Source organism: Argiope bruennichi, chromosome X2 (genome assembly GCF_947563725.1).
Source record: "Argiope bruennichi chromosome X2, qqArgBrue1.1, whole genome shotgun sequence".
NCBI lineage: Eukaryota > Metazoa > Arthropoda > Arachnida > Araneae > Araneidae > Argiope > Argiope bruennichi.
The window spans coordinates 6321236-6339561 of NC_079163.1; the positions used below are offsets into that span (position 1 = coordinate 6321236).

General features: G+C 31.9%; 1 protein-coding gene across 3 annotated transcripts in view; it reads left to right on the forward strand.

The window, feature by feature from the left end:
• The window catches only part of LOC129960261 (fat-like cadherin-related tumor suppressor homolog), a 595142-nt gene that overhangs the window by 489295 nt on the left and 87521 nt on the right, over positions 1 to 18326 (forward strand). The gene's annotated exons all lie outside the window — the stretch shown is intronic.

Sequence of the window (18326 nt, forward strand, 5' to 3'; positions counted from 1 at the left end):
GAATCCCTTTTCTTATTCTAATTTTAAGCTTAAAAATATTTTAACATAATATCACTAGAAAAAAAAATGGCCCTTTAAAAGGTTAAAGAACGCATTGCGTGCTCCTTTCCCAGAAATACATTTCATATATATATTGATTTACTTTACGCTCTGGAAAGATTTCAAATATTAGTTGTTGAAAACATTACTTCTTTTAAAAAAATAAATCTATATTCACTTTCTTTGGCGATTATATTTTCTTTATATTATATATTTGACGAAACATTTTTGTAAATAATAATATGAAATAATTTCATTTATTATTTTCAAATATTTCCTTTAAAGGTTATGAAACATTCTCGTCTAACTATATCATAAAACATTGAAAGAGCTTAACACGCTGGAAAGTATTCGCTATTTTTAAATTTTGATTGCGTTTATTTTTCTGTGCTTTTATTTCTTACTATAAACTAAGCAGTATTTAGCTCTTTTCTTGGTGTCACTCTCTTGAATTTAACATAGTTGAGTTATGAAGATTTTGATCCTTCAAAAGAAATGAATTCCCTTGCTCTTTTACGATGAAATCGCTGCTAATGGCCTCTTTCCAAATGATCAATTTTTAAGGTAGAACATTTTTTTTCGTGTGTATAATTAAAGTTATACACGTGTGTTACTCGACAATTTGAAAATTTTATGTTACCGTCACAGGAATCAACTTTATTTTGCTGTTATAAAAAGATAACTTTCAGAATTAATTCTAGCAAGTTTCACTGAACAAAACAAATAAATTACTTTCATTTAAAGTAGCAACGTATCTCTAATTGTTGGAGAAAGCGGAAGAGGTTTAAGAGCAAAAAAAAAAAAAAAACACTTATTTCGATCTGTTTATTAACAAAAGACTACCCCTTACCTTAATCGAAACCTTTTGAGTGAAGTATCTTCAACTTAGATAAAAAGCTTCTTTGCAACCACTCATGGTCAGGAGCGGAAATTTTCCGGAAACAGCAGAGAACTGGAGCAACAATGTTTCTTTTTTTTCTTAGTTTTATAGCCCGGAGTATTTCCTTTTTGAGGCGTTTAGTTTAAAGCAATTATGTGTTGTTTATGAGTAGACTTTTATCCTCTTTCTTCAGAGACAACCTTTTATTTTACAAAAAAGAAAATCATTTTAAATAGAATCGCTACATATCAGGAAAAGATTGTTGATTTATTTATTTATTTATTGACATTCTATATGTAATTTGTGAATTTTTTTCTTTTTGTTTGTGTTTTGTTTCATAATTGGAAACATATTTTCTTTGCTACCATTAATTAACAGGAAGTAATCTTGGTTTGAATACAAACAATGTCTTTAATCGGAACTACAATTAAAAAGTCCTTTTGATTTAAATTAATTAATTTTGAAACCTTTCGTTTCATAAATTATGAGAAAATTTATTCAAATTTCATTTAAATATTTCCATCGCAAGAAACATTATTCATTAGTGAGTTTATTTGCGCATATACGAGGGCAATTCAGAAACTAACCTCCGGTTGATTGAAAAAAATACACCAAGTTAAGTAAAAATATTTTAATATATACATCTTACAACTACATCTTTGCACTATTTTTCGACATAGTCTCCATAACGATTGAGGCACTTATCGTATCTCTTCACAAGCTTTGAAATTCCTTCTGCATAAAAATCACCCGCTTGTGCCTTGAGCCAGCCTGTGACCGCATCTTTGAGCTCTTCGTCGTCATCAAACCGCTGGGACCCGAGCCATTTCTTCATACGCATGAAGAGGTGATAATCGCTTGGCGCCAGATCTGGGCTGTAAGGTGGATGGTTGAAAACGTCCCACTTGAAGGACTCAAGAAGGGCTGTTGTTCTGCGAGCAGAGTGAGGACGGGCGTTATCGTGCAAAAAAACGATACCGGAAGTCAGCGTACCACGGCGTTTGTTCTGTATAGCCCGTCGTAATGTTTTTAGTGTTTCACAGTACACGTCTTGATTAATGGTCGTCCCACGTTCCATGAATTCAACCAACAACACCCCTTTGGCATCCCAAAACACCGTTGACATCAGTTTTCTGGCAGAAAAATCTTGCCGGGCTTTTTTTGGTTTGGTAGGCGAATCTGAATGTGCCCACATCTTTGATTGTTGTTTTGTCTCAGGGTTCACGTACTTAATCCAGGTTTCGTCACCGGTCACGATTCTGTTTAACAATGGTTCTCCTTCGTCCTCATAACGTGACAGAAAGTCTAATGCAGAGGCCATTCTTTGACTTTTGTGGTGGTCGGTAACAATTTTGGGCACCCATCGTGCACAGAACTTACGGTAACCCAATCTTGCTGTCACTATCTCGTACAAAAGAGTCTTAGAAATCTGTGGAAAATCAGTAGACAACTCCGCCATTGTGAAACGTCGATTTTCACGAACTTTTGCATCAACTGTCTGAACGAGTTCGTCAGTCACCAAGGATGGTCTACCACTCCTCTCTTCATCATGAACGTTTTCTCGTCCACTTTTAAATAAACGTACCCATTCACGGACAACTCCTTCACTCATAACTTTTGGTCCGTACACGGCACAAAGCTCACGATGAATAGCTGCTGCAGAGTATCCTTTGGCTGTAAAAAACCTTATAACAGCACGCACTTCACATTTGGCGGGATTTTCTATTGCAGCACACATTTCAAACTGCCACAAAAACTAAACTAGCGCAGGTACGATGTTCACTCGACTACGGCTTGATGCCGACTGACCTGCTGAGCGTGTGAATGCACAGATGGCGCGCTACTCCCCCCACTACCCGCACTGTGACCAATCGGAGGTTAGTTTCTGAATTGCCCTCGTATTTGATGTCATTTTTCTTTGCTTTTTTTTCTTGGTTTTGCATATAGGTATTTTATTCAGATTAAAATGTAATTGATTGTTTGTGTATAATTTACATCCAGAATCTTAACTATAATGGCATTTTTTCAAAAACCATGCGACTTCATGTAAAAAAATTTTTTCCCTTAAGCAAAAAAAAAAAAAAAAACTCAGTTATTCATTACTATGCAAACGGTCTTCGTTTAAAATACATTTGAATTTAAAAAGGAAAGAATAAAAAAAATAGATTATTCTCTATTTAGCAGAGATTTCAAAAATGTTGTTTGAAAAATAAATTCTTGGATTGATTTTTTTTTCTTTTAAACTGATATTTCTTAAATATTGACTTTTTTTGATGTCGTTTTTTACAAATTTTAAAACATAGCAATGTTTCAAGATTAAAATCTATTGTTTTGCAAAAAACACAGAATATTTCAGAAGGCACACTTTTGTGTCGTTTAAAATGATTTCAATAAAGCTGAAGTACAGTAAACTCGCGGGAATAGAGTGCATATGACCAAACATGGACACAAATCAACCTGAAAATATTTTTGTATGATTTTTATTTACTGTAGGTGTGTAGGTGTTTGTACTTAAATGTTTGTAGAATAACAACAACAAAAAATCAGGCATTTGTTTTGTTGTTGTTGCTGCTGCTGTGTGTGTGTGTGTTTAATTTAATCATGTAAATGCATGATTAAATTAAATTCATCTGATTTAAAGAATTCTATTATATCTGAGTGAATTATTTAACAGCCTAATTTATACTAAGAATGCTCATATGACACGTTATGTTTCGAAAATATAAATAAAAAAATGTCCTTTGAACATATATAATAGCCTATTTAATATGTTATTATGGATTTCCCAAAGTTATTCCACTTGTAATGAATGTGACTCTCCACTAATACAGAAGAATGATCTGAAGTTTTTCACGATGTCATTTTGTACTTCAGCCCGTGACTCGATCGTGAATCTTCGTGATAGAAAAAAGAAATTCTTGAATAACATGTAATAAACAATAATGTTTACTGAAACCCAAAATGGAAACAGAATTCAATGAATGCATTCTGTCATTTTCCCTTCATATCCGAATTAGCTAATAATTACTTTGAAAGCGATGGCTAACTGCATTAGCCATCGCTTTCAAAGACATTCAACATACAAAAGAAAATGTTAAGAAATACATCTTGTTTAAAAAAATTCTGATTTTCACTAAATTAAGATCTTATCGCTCTAACATCGCTTTCTAACATGAATTCGCTGATAATAATTGTTGTTGATTTGGCACTGAAGATCTTTTTTATATGCATACTTCTTCCTTATCTTTTCTTTCCTTCTTTACGACTCTATCTAATTTAAGAACTTATTTCCAAACATCTACATTAGTTTTTTTCCCTTAAATTGGATGAATTTATTTTATGTTGAGAATCTAAATGTTTTTATATTGTGGAATAATTAAAGATATTTCGAAGTATGGTAATTTTAAAACAATTATTGTTAAAAAGATATTGAAGAGTGATTTGTGCATGGGTTCTTGAATTCAGAGCGAAATATAAATATTATCGTGTTGGGTTTCATTGATTTTAAATGAATAAAATTTACGATCGTTTGAAATAACTGAAGCTTTTACTACGTAATAACCATCTGCAGAGCCGCTACATGAATTTCATTGATTTGGGATGTCGAATGCACTTAAATTTATAATAACTAATTATGAGCGCACGCCATCATTTTTGGATAACTTGAGGCCGAATACATTGTACAATAAAAATATACCTCGAATGATCTGTTCCTGATTTTCCCTCCCGCATCGAATATTTCCCATTTTCAGAATATGACACCCACTCGAAATTCTTATATCAAAACATATAATAGAAATAAAAAGATTTTTTAGTTCTTATAGAAATGAATCGGAGCCAAATCAAGTCTTTTATGTAATAGAGAAGTTGCAATTCTGCTTGATTCTAGAGATGTTAATGTGTTGTTGGACGCATAGCGAAGAACTGACTGGTGAGATGTGTGAGCAAATCTCTATAAGCTCATTATATATATCTATCGTAATCTCTATATATCGTAGATAGATAGTCATATACAGATTCGTTAGAAAAATAAACGGCAGTGGCGAGTTTGACACAAAGTAAATTCTCTTCAAAAATTCGGCTCAGTTGAAAAGTGAGTTAAAATTTTATTATAGACTCTAATGATGAATATATTCTAGCTAGAAGGTGATGAATTATATTATATTAGTTAGCTATGAAAAAAGGTTTACGTGAGGGAAAGCAAATCGTCAGCCAAATTCGATAGATTTTTTAAAAAATCATCAAAATAGCATTTATATGAAGTGCTTAGTTCGTTGTAAACTGTACTGTTTTCAAAATTGTACTTTTTATTGCATACTTTCTTTCCCTTGCCTCCAATCAGTGAAATCCATATGCAAAGTTCAACCTCGACTATCCGTCCCAACTTCAGACATTGTGATAACAATTTTGATTGTTCCATATTTTTAATAAATAAACACCTTTTTCTTGACGTAGTGATCTCTTCGATATACGAGACTCATTCAAATGAATGTGACTTTTTTTTAGCTGGAAGTTGATTCTCAATCGAATCAAATTTTAAATTGGAGAAAGTACTAAATGCGGGGCATAATCTTGGAGTTCCTAGACTTGTGACCGGTATTGGGAGAGGGAGCATTACGAGCTATAACAATTCATAGGCATGAATGGATGCCTAAATGATGGATTTTGAAGATTTAATACATATTTCTACTAAAATTTTTATTGTTAAATATTATTAATTTTTAAACAATGTCTAATAAAAAGTTAAATAAATACCGAATTATTTCCTTACTCCTTCTAAATTATATGATCTTTTAAAATCATCTAACAGTATTGTTAAGAATGATTAAGCATCTCAAACAATGAATTAAATAGTGACAGTGATGCATTTTTTCATCAAAAACATTTACCGGGGCCCATATTGTATTGTTATATTGTTAACTTTAAACAGTTAATTTATTAATTTATTTTGTATCGAAAATATTTCGCTCACAGATAAATTTTAACTACAATTCTATATTAAATAACGATTTTATTCGCTGTTTCTTTGAGCTACTCCCAAGTTTTCATCCTATTATTATACTACTCTCATTACTACACCCATCATATTTTACATGGTATTTTTTTTTTCTAAACACATTATGAATGACCAAACTTCACTGGTCTTAAAATAAAGTTCGAGGTTGGAAAGTAAGGTATGCAGAAAATATAACTGGGAATATGAAGTGAAGAAAATGAAGGTATCTGCCTACGTTCTTCTTCAAATATGGGTGTTGAAGAAAAGTCAAAAACAAAATAAACTCTTCGAAATGCATTAAACGGAAAGAGATAAAGACTTTTATTCGTGGTTCCAAAGAAATTTTTTTCACAAAAAATTTTTCTTCCGATTTCGTATCCTCCTCCTTCTCTTTGGTCTTTTTTTTTACCTTTTCAAGGAATGATATATCCCAATAACTGAAAGATTCCAAAATGAAAAGTATTGCAGATTTTTTATTTTTTTAAGTCTTGAAACGTCAATGCTAATTACTTACGCTTTGCTATTTTTCAACAACAGTTTGAAGAAGAATTAATGGGGCGAACTTAAGGGGGTCACCATTTTATCTGTATAATAATCCAATTATTCATCCGATGAAAATCCAGTCTAGAATTTGACGAAATTATCGATTTTTTTGAAAAAACTTTTCTTCCTCTTTCCATTTCTGCTTTCCACTTTAATCTTTGTCAGTATGTCATTTAAATTTCGAATTTAGCTTTTGTTAAAAACTAAGAAGAGCGTTTCTTGTAAATATGAGTTTTGATGGCGTTACTATTAATGAAACGTATGCCCTTATGCTTTAACACTGCTATAAGTTTTAGCTTTCTACCTTCAAGAATCTCCAGGGTATTTTATAGATTGATATAATTGAGGTATTTCAACATATTTGGAGTAATACAATGTGTTCACTGCGAATTCACTGAATGTAGATTCCATTTCTGAGTAATTCAATAACATATGAGTAAAAACCCGATTTTTAGGCGTATCATATAAATGAAATGAAATTTGTACTTATAATGTTTGTAAACTAGCTTAAAGATGAATAGTTTGTTCAAATATATTATAAATTTTATGTTCAACCGGCAGTAGCCTTTTGAGTATTTTCGAAATACACTGCTTGACAATTGCTAAGGAACAAGTGATTTATGCAAAATTGCGTCTCAGACAGCTGACCAATAAAAGTAAATTCAAGTTGAGAGGGCGTGGTAGGCCAGGACTCGTTATCTGTAGAAAAGACACTGCATACAAGCTCATCTTCATACGAAAATTCATACTGTTTGATGTTTGACCCAAAGTAGTGCAGGGTGTTATAAAAATTTTTTCTCTGAAATTCAGTCTGGTTCTTGCAATAATTAAGAGTAAAATTTCAGCAAGACATCATTTGTGTACCTACGATCGTGGACGAGCAGTTGGACGACTGAAAGCAGGTGAAAGTGTCACCACTGTAGCTGCTGCAATGGATGTATCAAAGAGCGATTAAAGAAAGCCGCTGAAGGTGGAAATGCTTTGCAAAAGCATGCCTGGGGTCGTGGTAGGAACGCCACATCTTTACTGGATCGTTATGTAGCCCTCGTGGCAAAAAGGAACAGAAATTTAACTCTTGGCCAGATAGCTGCAAACCTTGCAACTGCTACCGGTACGCATGTTTCTGCAAGAATCATCTCACGGTGATTAAATCAAGTTGGTTTGTATGCACGGAAGCCTGTTCGTTGCATCCCGCTTCCACCACGCCATCGTCGTGAGAGGTTACGCTGGTGTAAGGAACATGCTGGTTGGGATATCCGAAATTGGTTCAGAGTGATGTTCTCAGACGAATCTCGTTTCAGTGTGACAAGTGATTCTGACCACCAATTACTGTGAAGAGAGCGTGGAACACGTTATGCACAAAAGTTTGTTAGTGAACGTGATCAGTACGGCCCACGCATGATAGTGTGGGCAAGCATCATGCACAATGGCAGAACACCACTTCGCATCTTTGAGCGAAGAAGCGTTACATCGCAAAGGTATTGCAGAGAAGTTATTCTGGATCATGTTCGTCTTTTTAGGGTTGCTGTAGGTCCAGACTTTTAGTTTATGGACGATAGGGATTCGAAAGTTTAGTGGAGAATAGATGCCAAATGTGCATTAGTGTCATCACACATCTTACTAAGGTACTCATGTCTGCATCATTCTGAGCTGAAGATCAATTTTTGTGGTGCTATTTGGAAATCATCCAAGGGGCATCTTTTTTAATTTTAAGTTTTTAATTCTACGATATCTGCACCATTTTGCACTATAATAAATGCACATCCTCCCTACTAAATACGTACTTAGTTTCATTTCTTCAATCATTGTCTATACTTAATTCTTCCGAAAAACGTAACTGTTCCTTAGCAATTGTCAAGCAATGTATGATGAATGTCGCTGCCTATTCGTACGTTACGCATTTTTAACTCTTTTAAAGTGAAACGGTGTATATCTTTCCTGAAAAATTCATTCCCCTCTATAAAGGAATACTTTAGATGCAAAACAATTATCGATGCAACTTTTCAAATGAAATATATGAATTGATTTTAGTGCGCTAATGGTCTTAAAATGTTAGGATAGTTAAACTTTGGTCATAATTTCCTACATTTATACTTAATCTGTATTCGTGTGGTGAATTTCGAATATAAAGAAAGGAAAAAATTGAACCTAATTTTCTCAATAAGTTCCATTTTCTTTTTGATTATGAAAGTGAAATGAAATCAGATTCCTCATTCTTTAAGACTTATTATTTTATTTTTGTTAAAAACGAGTCACTTTCTTTACAGCTATGAAGGGATCATTTATTATATATTCCTTTAAATCTGTTTTGTAAAAATTGAATGGTATTAACGAAACCTTGAACCAAACCGAATTTTTTTCAGGTTATATTTACCAAGCACTCTACTTTGCATAATTTTTATGAATTTAAAATATTATATATATTTTTTTCTCATCAAAAATAAAGTTCAGTAATCTATTAGATTTGGTCAGATGCAAAATTAATTGAATTGATAATACATTGAAGAATAAAAATCATTTTAATCTAGTCGCGGTCTAAACAGTCTTGATCTGGAAAATGTTCTTTCCGTTAAGTACTTTAAATTACTCAATGACTCTTTTTACAAATTCTAGAGGTCATTGCTCGAATCTGAGTTCCTCCCATTTTTATACTCTGCCTGTGGCGTTGACAGCCCAAAGGATTTCAGTATGATATATGGATTTCTCTACATGAATTTATATGCAAATCTTGGGCGCGGAGTATAAAATTAAAGCTTTTTTCCTTCTGCAACTCAGAAAATTGAAGCTTTTGAAAACACTTTCGGCTTTTGCTATGAATTAAACATGCATTTGCGACCTGCTCAGAGTTTGCGCTTTTCAAGCCATGGCTTTGTGAACTCTCCGTTTTACCACAGAAGCAAATGATATGGATTGATTATTTTTGAAAACTAATTCACGCAACAGGCCTTCCCAAGAAAATTTATTTCCATCAAGATGAGTATAGGATTGAATGATTTTTATATCTGTAGATATAAAACAACAACTAATTCACTTAAAAACTGGATATAATATTAATCTTTAATACACCATTTTGCTTCACCTGCATGCTGGTTAATAATTTGAAAACTCCAATTGCAGTAGCTTCCGATATTTAATGAATATTTGTGAAAGAAAAATTTCGGATATGGTATAAAAGAATAGTAAAATACGTCTGTTACAAAAATTAGTCCCTGACTTATGAAATTTAAATTTAAAAAAAATCAGTGTTTAATTTGATCTGTTGAATAGACTAATCAAATCAATGCCTACATTTGAAGATGCTTATACAGCTATGGAGAACAAACAGAATTATGGCTCCAGAAACTAAGACTAGAAGTCAATCATAAAACTACTACATCTTTTCCGATTACCCGAAAATTTGATTTATGTACCACCTTTGTAAAAAGGTAATGCAGTAATAGATAGTTGTATATATATATATATATTTTTCATTGTGAATTATTTCTTATCTGATAACTAATTTCTCTTTTGTGAGGATTGTTTTTCCCCTTTCTTTTATGTTCTGATTTTGCAAAAGCTTGTAAAGAATCAACAGTGTGAGGAGATTCATTGCATTTCGACATAAAAGAAAGAAAATTTAAAAATAATTTCGAGATCGAATCAAACTGTAGCATGTTTGAAACTATCGGTAAATCATGTAGGGTAACAGACATACCTTTATACAGGAATCAGGTCTGGACAACTCAGCTTACTCAACGAATTTTTCCTCACATACGTTTTAATTCTGTAACAAAATCAATACAAGCACTTACAGAGGTAGTTTTATATTTGTTTAAACAGGAAACAAATCATTCATCATTTCAATGTCTATTGACTGATTTTCATGCTGTGATCTCAAATCTTGCACTTTAGACTGTCGCCTAAAGTTAATACATATTTTAATCAATTTAAAAAGAACTTTCTATTTGCAACTCCTTTTTATTTTAGATTTCCTTAAAACTAAATATACATGAAGCATTATACAAATGTGTACATTCTTAAATCATGAACTGAATAAATTAATACCAAGAACTTGTTTACTACATATTTCCACTAATATTCAAAATATTTGCTGCTCTAACATATGTTATACACTGTGGAACTTTCATAACATTTGAATGGAATGTTCTAATAAAAAAAAAATGGTGTATATTCTTTTTTTAAGAAACAATTTTATATCTTCCCAAATATGCATGCTATTTTTATGCGGAAAAAAATCGCAACCGTTTATTTATCATTGATAATCATTTTATTATTATTTATTTATCATTTTATAAATATCACTATATTTGTGTGTTCAGTTCAAAATGACTTTCAACTAATTTGAAAATCGACTCATGTAAAAAAAGAAGAAAAATAACTTCTATAATACAGGGGAATTTAATTAATTGCTGCATGTATTTCAGTTTTTACAAATATTTCATTGAATTGAATGACTTATCTTTTGAAAATATTTAACTTATTAGTATATAAACTACTAGGGAGACTCATAAAGTCAAGAGATATTTATTGTAATGATAGAAAACCGAAACATACATTATTTTTTTCCATAACCACCCTGGCCTTAAACGCACTTTTCTCTTCGTTTCACAAATTTTTTTTCCGATTTTTATCTGTAACCAATTTTGCACCGCATCAGTTACTTCTTCATCGGTTGAAAATCTTCTTCCCCTTAGCGCTTTCTTCAGTGATCCAAACATATGAAAATCGCTTGGAGCCAGATCTGGACTGTATGGCGAATGTTCCAGCTCTTCAAATCCCTACTCTTTTGTTTTTTCGGCCATCCTTTAGGCAGGATGTTGCCGAGCCATATCTTGATGTAGGATGACACCTCTTCGAAGTTTTCCACGACATTTGGTTCTGACTGCAGGTTTCAAATTAGTTCTCACTGTCCACAGTTTTGCCTCTTGAGGTGAAATGAACTGTTACTACACCTTCTATACCGCCGAATGGTGTTAGCATAATCTTACCAGCTGATAGTCTACGTTTACGTTTAAAGTTCTTCACGATAAACAGCTGTCACCATACTGCGTTTGCATTCAATGAGTTTCATTTATTTTAGTTATATTAACGCTCCGTTTTAAAGCAACACTAGTGCTATTTTGGGACGGACCTCGTCATTCTGAACGCGGTCAAATGAGCTGACATCCCCTCTCCAAACTTCCACACCAGCTGGAGAACGTTTGGCTCCAACAGATTTAAAGTGCACCAGTTCCGCTTACACGACGGTTCTTCGGTGGAATCGGGCCTCGAAACTGAAACCCGCCGGTTTCGAAGCCGAGACCTTACCACTCGGGCCTTGCATTCAACGAATAATTTCCGCAGGTTTAACACCTTTCGCAAACAAAAAGCGAATCACTGCCCTTATTTCCTCTTTGATGCAGATGGACAGTGGAGCTGCCATATTTAATGGTCTACTACACTCTAATGACTAAGAGTGGCATGTTGCATAGAAGTGTTGCCGACTTCTTCTCATTCAGCGCTGGATTTTAGCAGTGTTACCAAACCCTGGAAAAAGAAATTGCAAAAGTCCCTGTACTTTTTGATTTTCCCTCGTATATATAAATCCATTTGCCTTATTATGTTTACAAAAAAGGCAGTTGTGAGTAGTATTTATTGAAACTATGTTAGAAATGTGTTTTCAGACAGCGTCACTCTAAATATAAATAGTAAATAATTTTTCAAAGCTGGTCCAAGACACAGCAAATCATTTTAGTCACATTCATTGCTCCAGAAGAAGAATTCTGCCAAATCATTCAGTTTTTGAATCACAGTTTCCGGTGATAATTCATTTGCTTTTTTTAAATACGCTTTTAGCATTTCATTATGTGTTTATTTCACTGTTCAAAGGATTTAATTTCTAAATAGTCAGTAAATTACTTATACTTTTAAAATGCAGCATTTTTCAACAGCCTGTAAAACGCATAGTTATTAAAAGTCCTTATCTTATAACTAAACAACGTGATTGTTCTTTTTTAAATAATACCCTCTTTTAAGAACAACCTTCAGATGAAAAGAGTGATAAAGTATTTAAATTGTTCGATGAATAAAAATAAAACTGGAGGGTAAAAAACTGTCTGTTGATATGTGCGCAACTCTAGCGAAATAATCAGTCTTGAAATTAAAACTCCTGTTTAAAAAATTTTCATTTTTTTTCTGACAGAGCTTTCAAAGTATTTGAAATCGTTGGCAGTAAACAAAATGAAAGAATTTTATTCTTTCAAAGCTATTTCTTTCAGCTCAAAGAATTTTTCCGTTATCATTTAGAAGCAGAAATATATAACAATAAAACTATTATATTTTGAGACAAGCAACATCTTCATTTGAACATGTTCTCCTACAGAAACCTTTAAAAAAAAACCTCTGAACCTTTTGAGATTCTTTTTTGAGGGGGGGGAAATTAAACGTAAGCACACTGCTTTTCAAAACAGTGAAGTTGTTTTTTAACAAAACCAAAACTCTTTGTAATAAAGAAAAGGTTTTTTTGATATTCTCGAACTTTTTCATTGTCGGAATGTGGCTAACAGAAAAGAAAATTATCCGTTTCACGTTTGCCTAAACATGAATAATTACACAACTTTTAGTGATTGAAAAAACTGAAAAGACTTGCGGTGTCTCTTTCAAGTGCTAATCACATAAAACGGTCTTTAAGTAGAAAGTATGCATTCCCAAAGGTTTTGAAATGCTAGCGTCTTCTCCACAGATGCTTTGATTTCAATGGTTTGGTACAAATATCCCTTCCTATATTTCAATGGATTTTATTCAAGATTTAAAGCATTGTTTCGGTTCCAAATATATTTCTTGCTTACTTGTTCGAAGGGCTATTTACACCTCTTGGCATTTTTATGCAGCAACTGAGCTTGGTGTCAGTTTATTTGGACTTCTTTTAGAGCTCACTTAGATACTTTTTTTGCAATCCCATCGGAACACGAATAGTAATTCAGTCTTTTAATGGAATCGAAGCGTCTTTGATTTAGAAAGGCGGGACTACTCGTGTATGCAAGAGTGTGAAACGAATTTCCAAATCTTGTTGGACTGAAAGAGCTAAAAAAATTGAAGCTACGGTTCTTGACACTGAGGGGTTTTTTTCTTTTCTTTTTTTTTTTTTTTTTTTTTTTTTTTTTCTTTATGTATGTGAGTGAGTTGTGGTAACTTACAAATGAAACGATAGCAAGAACAACTGATTTTTATTGAACAAGAAGCTAATTTTTGTTCAATAAAAATCACTTGTAAAGTAGAATTATTTTCTTATACATATGTTCTTAGCATAACATAAGGTTACGCCTTCCTGAACATCAATCGAATGAAATAATGCCAGTTGTTTATTAAATGATATGCTATTCGCTAAATGAATATGTTTTAAAAATGGATTAATTACCTAAACGGATATTTTGCTAGAAATGTACAGCAAAACTTGTAAAATTTATGACTTCAGAATTCATCTGCTAAAAGTACTAACTTGTGCCGATTTTAATGCAGTGCCGTTTCTGCGAACTAAACAATTTTGTGTTTGTTTTTACTTTGGAATTATCATCTATTTCAGTAGATTCTCAAAAATCAATGTGTTAAGTATAGAATGCTAATCATTTGAAAGGCAGTTTAAGAAATTTGACTATCTATCAAGGAATATAAATGGAATGATACTCTTGAATTTTAATCCTATAGATAATTAGCTATTTATTGACAAAACATTATTAAATAAATTTATTATTGATTTTTTCTTCATTCCTTGACATAGACATTAAATTGTTTTTCGAATTCTCTGAAGGTTTATTATTTTTCCTACTTTTAGGTAGATTTCTAAAGGAAGACTACCTATTGCAATGATTCTCATGACACGACTTCGTGAAAATTTCTTCCTTTCTTCACCGATCATGGTCCCTATAACCCAAAACCACCCTTCGTTCAAAAGTTTATATATACACATGTATAACGCTTTATCCATGTTATCTTATCACTAGAGTAATTTTAATTTGGACTATGTTGCTAGAAATATAAAAATCATGGTTGAATTCGTAAATGGGCCATCTAGCTCAAAGGGGAATGGAAATGGTGGGGATTGAACTTATCATTTTGCTGTAACTTTCTTAACATTGAAGATAGAAAAAGGGATCCAATGAGCCAAGTTAGTGTCTTATTAAGACGAACAACTTTTGCATTTAAAGTTTTTCGATAATTGCATTATCTTAGAAATTAGGGACTAAAAAGTGATTTTCAAGCCCTCATTTTCACTGTTTTCCCCTTGAGATTTTGTCTAAAGATTGAAAGGAATTTGAAAATAGTAACTTAGATGTAAAAAAAATCTACATTTGCCTTCCAGTTTGCCGAGAGGAATTTTTCTTTTCAATCTATTCTTTTTATAACCGAAAAGGCGAGGTACCACTTTATTTGAAATTCTTTATTTTTTGCAAAATTTTTTGGAAGGTATTCATTTTCCCCCTTGACTTCCTATTTCTTTGTTTACTTAAACGAACCTCAGGGCTGACCTTTATAAATTGTCACATCTCCATATCCATGACTGCGGCTTTTGGAAGCTTCTCGTAAATCAATACGCTTGCAAATAAAGCGTATTAACTGGCATGGACTTGCTAGAAGACGTTTTTTAAAGGTCTTTTCTACGTTCTCGAGTATTTGACCCTTTTATTCCTCTTTGATGATATGGTTCTCCGAAACTCAGGGGAAAATAATCCCATTATTGTATTTATAATAAGATATGTGATATTTTACCATCTAAGAATCTGAAATCTTTTTAAAGTCTTATGAAAATAGCACTATCCTTTATTGTCAAGTGAGCATTGGACATTTCTTCTTGGGGTCTTTTTGTAATTTTATTTTCTGGCATAACTACAGAAATGTAGAAATTCTAAAAGTAAATATGAGTAGAAAGCATAAAATGCAAAATGCTACCTTACGTTCTTGAAATGTACCGATGCATAGTTGAATGTACTTAACAATAACTCTGGTGGAATTGTTTCATATAACTTTCAATGCTGTAAGGACTATGCTACCCAAAAACTGAAATTTTGTTCATCATATTCTATATGAAAATAAACAGGAAACTCCTTTGTATTTATGTTATTGCGTTTTAAAGTGCAAAAAGAATTTCAATTCTGCGGTTGATGAGGAATGTGCTTATATATGTTCTATTTGCTGTTTGAGAATTCTGTTTTAGTTACTGGATAGACCTCATAATTTTGCAAAGAACTTATTTATGAACCATTTTGTGAACTTATATATCAATTTTTTGCATCGCTAGAATGTTTCAGCTTTTACGGAAATATTGATTCACATATTCATCACATTTTAGTCATTGAAAACTCGCCCTTACTTTTAAATATCTAACTATTTGAAAATTAGAGAAATTTTGACTTTCTTTGTTTTTGTTGTACCGCTGCTTTTGTTTATGAAATACGTAAATTTTCTGATAGGGCAAAATTATTTAAGTTAATATCTATATACTGAAAAAAAATCGTTCTGATTGATTGAGTACTTGAATACTTTGATAAGTTCGCAGTTCTTTTAATTATACTCTACTTATATTTATTTATGTTCAAGATGAAGATTAAAATAGTTTCTTTTTTATTTCAGCATTAGACAATAAGTTATGTATTTTTAATTGGATTATTAAAATTTCTTGGATGAAGTGTGTGTGTGTGTTTTTTTGTTTGTTTTTCAATGGCTTTAAAACCTTGACAAATGAATAAAAACAATATTAACATGTTTTTGAAGCTGTATATTGAATTGAAATAAATGATAGATGCCAGATAACTTTCGGTTTTAACAGCTTATCAATTTAAACTGCTTGTTCGAACGGTTTTCAAGTGTGTAGTTTAATCTACTCTGTTTATACATTCAGTTCATATTGCTGAACTGCTCAACAAATCTCCATTCTAATAACGCCCCATCCTCAACCAGGTCATTTCTATACATCTGTTCCAGAAACAGTCGAATTGCTCTTGTCATATTAATCCCATGTTTGTATAGGCAGATGAACTAGCTACTGAGTTTGCTAATTATTCCAATCATTTCAACCTCGGAGGCATTTTCAATGGATATTCAAGAGCAGCGCTTAATATATATATATATATATATATATATATATATATATATATATATATATATATATAGGTGGCATTAATATATATTAGAATCTTCGTGGTCAGTGAATTTCGGACACAAGCAAAGTGCACCGAAATTACCCGTATGCGTCAACTGGATTCTCGCCTCGGGTCATTTCCCAATCATCGATACATAGCAGCAACAATAGAGGACGCTTGTGAATTCTCACTTTGTCTTAATTGCTTGTCGAAATGCCAAAAGGAAACTTCTCAATTGTGTAGAAGTTGAGCTCTCAGGTGGGTTTACCCCCTCAGGTGTTGGGGTGAATTAGAAGGCGAATTTAATTTGGCGGAAATATGGATTTGTGAGTTTGAGAGATTAGAAACTGAAAGATATCTTTCTTTCTCACAGAAGTGTATTAAATGAATAGTTTTTCAAAATTTTGACTTTTAATTTTGCCCGTATATTAGGACAGCTCAATTGTTTAAATTTTGAATTAGTTTCAATTTAAAATTTGTACTTTCTCCGGGTAAATTGGAGTATCTTAAAATTTAAAAAAATAAAAAATGCCGAAAAGGAAATTAATTTATGTAATCATCCTAGCAAAAAAAATTATTGAGAATTCACTATATCCGAGAAACAGACAGAGTAAGGGAAACTTCCCATAAAACATTTGGATACCTATTATATATTATATTGCCAGAAATATATGCAGCATTTGTTCAAAAACTTTCATAATAAAACAGATATAAAGTTCTAAAAAATACTTTATTTAAGAAATAAAATGCCATTTTCCCTAAAACATTTATCATTTGTTGGGATACAGTAAAGTGATCGAGTAATGTACGTTCATACAGCTCGAGAAATAAAAAAAAAATCTTGATGAAATTCGATTACTTTTATATTTAAATATATTTTTATTTCAGAAAATATTGAATTTTTGTATTTTAAACCAATTTTACTTTGTATTTTTTCGAATGATTAATTTTCTGTATTGTCTTGATATATAGTGAAAGAAGGAGAATATGAATATTGAATTCCAACATTAAAGTCATTTTATTGAGATAAAAAGATGAATTTATTTTTTATTAATAAATAAATAAAAAAGTATGAGTTAAACATAATATTACTTTTCTGAATTCATAAATTTAAATAAGTTGAAAAACATTTAGTATCGCGATATACTGAAGAGTATAACTGGACCGCATATTACATGATATATATATATAGACTTTTTTGTCAAAATCATGAAAAGATATCGCTCAATTGTTACTCATAAGTTACACGCTGCTTTTTCTCTTGTTCGCACATGGTTTGATAGTCCCATATTTTAATTAACATCATTCAACTTGTAGCTAGGAATCTCCTGTTGCTGTTAGAAAAAAGTGAACTGTAGATTGTGGTATTTTCAATAAAATGTCCAGAGCCATTTCCACTGCAATGGCTTCTATGCAAATGGCTGATGTAAATCATGAATTGATTGGAGGTCCTTGTATTTCTTTTCATGCCATTTTATTAAATAATTTTTGTCGCTTCATCTTTGTATCTAAAAAGCTGTGCTTGCGTTATATCGTGTGAATTATGTGATACTTAGGACAAGCTTTTTTCGAATGGAATTCTTAAAAGTTTACTTGTAACATTGAAGATTTTCATGGGATTGTATTTCGCATTTTTAAAAGAAATGTTATCGGGTGCTGTGTTCTTGTATTACATTGCATTTTGTTCTGATTTAAATTGTCAGATCCAATTCTGTTATGAAAAAAAAAGAAAAATACTTCAGTTTATTATTAG